Genomic DNA, 2467 nt, shown 5'->3' on the forward strand with positions numbered 1-2467 from the left:
AGGCCTGGAGAGTACATCCACGTGCCCACCAGGGGGCACCCCTTGACCGGAGAATAACAAACGTCCCCGTGGTTTTATTCAATCCCCCCATCAATCTGTTCCTTAGCTTTATTTCTTTAATGAGGATCAGAAAGAATAGCCCAGAGAGATTCAAGGATTTTCTGATTTTCCATTCAGAGAGGTCCGAGCAGCTTTAAAACTCATTTTCCCGCACACGTAGCCAAGGGGTGGGAGTTCACGTGTGCGGGTAGATTCTTGGGGATGAGAGGGGGCACTTCAGAGTCCCTGCAACAGGACACCGTGTTGGGAAGCCAGAGAGCTATATTAGATGGGGCCTGGCGCTCCCACTGGACCCAAGATTTAACTGAGATCACACATCAAAAATTAAGTTGAGCCCGGCTGGCGTGGCTCAGTGGTTGAGCGTCAACCTATGGAACCAGGAGGGCAGGGTTTGATTCCTGGTCAGGGCACATGCCTGGGTTGCAGGCTCCATCCCCAGTAGGGGGTGTGCAGGAGGCGGCCAATCCATGATTCTCTCTCATCATGGATGTTTCTATCCCTCTCTCCCTCTCCCTTCTTCTCTCTGAAATAAATTTAAATATATATGTGTATATATTTTAAAAAGAAAACCTGTATGACTAGAGCCAAGAGAGTAAAGGGGGGATTAGTGGGAGAGAGAGAATTCAGAGGGAGGCAAACCATGGAGGATCTTATAAGTGAGGTGAGGCATTTTGAGCAGAGAGTAGCATGATGGGACTTCTATTACACACACACACACACACACACACACACCTCCAACACGGGCTGCTTGACAAGAGAAATGTTCTTTTTCTTGTATATTTACATGGTAATGGGATCCCTCTAGCAGCTGTTGGGAGGTGTGGATGTTGGGTTTTTCTCGTATTCCTATGAAGAAGCCTAGCAGGCTTCCTGGTGGAGGAGATAAGCACCTGTATACAGAAGCCTGGACAAGGGAGGGATATCCACGCACCAGCTTCCGATGGTATTTAGAGAGGCAGAGACTGCGCTGTCGGTTAGAGAGAGGAGGCGGCAGCTCGCTCTGAGCTGAGAGGTAGGAGAGTCCTCGGGGCCCAGGAAGGAGAGGACTGAGCTGGAGAGAGAGAGAGAGAGAGAGAGAGGGGGGGGGGAGAATTTCCTTTTCTGGTTGACATATTTGGCTTTTATATTTGCAAACTGAATAATTTCTTTGGGTGGCTTTTCCAAGACGAATAGTCTCTCCCAAAGGCCTATGAAGTCTGTTTTCCACGGGATAGAAAACCGCTCTCCGCTTTGAAAGAGCAACTTAATTTTTCTTTCCATCACCCTGTCCAGGTTTCAGAGCTCTCGGGGTCCGGTTTCGGTCCTTCGCCCCAGCGAGCGATCGCTGTAACCCAGGGAGGCCTTTCTTAGGCACCGAAGTTTCTGGTAGGAAGAAAACTTAGGTCTCAAGAATGGGGTCCCTGTCTCTTTCCTTCTGAAATAGCTTTTAATCGGAATCGGTCTGCTTGGCTCCGGAGTGTATGCCAAATCCAAGGTGCAGAAAGCCAAATGAGAAAGCAATAACGTCCCTGAGCCGCTGAACCGGGAATATATGCGCAATGATTGCAGACAATGACAGCTCTCACACTGTTCCAGCGTGGGGCCTTCTCTGCGATTTGGGAGCCAGGGTATTTATTTGCTAGGAGGATCCGAAATACAAACAAAATGGGAGAGCCACGTAGACATATGGGAAGAGGACAGACAGCCTCAGATGAGATCTGATGGAACCAAATGGACTTGGGGTGGGGGTGGGGGTGTACTTCCTGGCATTGCCCCCCACGGCCCACGTCACCCGGGAGCTCGGCCAAGGCCTATTTTTAGGCTCCTACTGTGTCTTTTGAACCCGGTTGGGTCTTAGGAGCTATGACGTGACGCCGATCATGCTCAGAGGACGCACCCTCCCAACCAAAATGCCCTTCGCCGTAGGTGCTGATTTCCCCATTTCCAGCCCAAGGGGGTTCTGAGTTCCTCTGGGACCCCAGCCGAGGGCCAGGGTGCCTCCAGCCGCTGAGCCAGGTCGTCCACCGTGGGACGCACTGGGGGGCCCAGACCGCAGGCTGCGGGGCCCCTGGTGCACAGGGACACCTTCAGCTCCGGTCGCTTTGGCCCAGATCCAGAGCAGCCCGACCCGAGGGCGCCGGCAGGTGCAGAGCGGAGGCCTCGCCAGCTTGCAGCCCAGGGCTGGCCTCCTGGTGACATGTTAGCCAGGGTCCCGGGCGGCTCGTGACAGCCGGAGGACTGTCTCCTCCAGGCCGAGAGCCGCACGCCACGACGATGCGGGCTGCCGGATGCTCATGCAATAAAAACCCGGCATCCAGATTTCCCAACGGCTGCGAGAGGGATCCCGTGAAAATGCAAACACACAACAACCGAAAGGCGGCGACGACTTCTTCATCGAGGCGGGTCCCGGTGGCGGAAGGACTGTCTG

Source organism: Myotis davidii, unplaced genomic scaffold (genome assembly GCF_000327345.1).
Source record: "Myotis davidii unplaced genomic scaffold, ASM32734v1 scaffold875, whole genome shotgun sequence".
In the NCBI taxonomy this organism is placed as follows: domain Eukaryota; kingdom Metazoa; phylum Chordata; class Mammalia; order Chiroptera; family Vespertilionidae; genus Myotis; species Myotis davidii.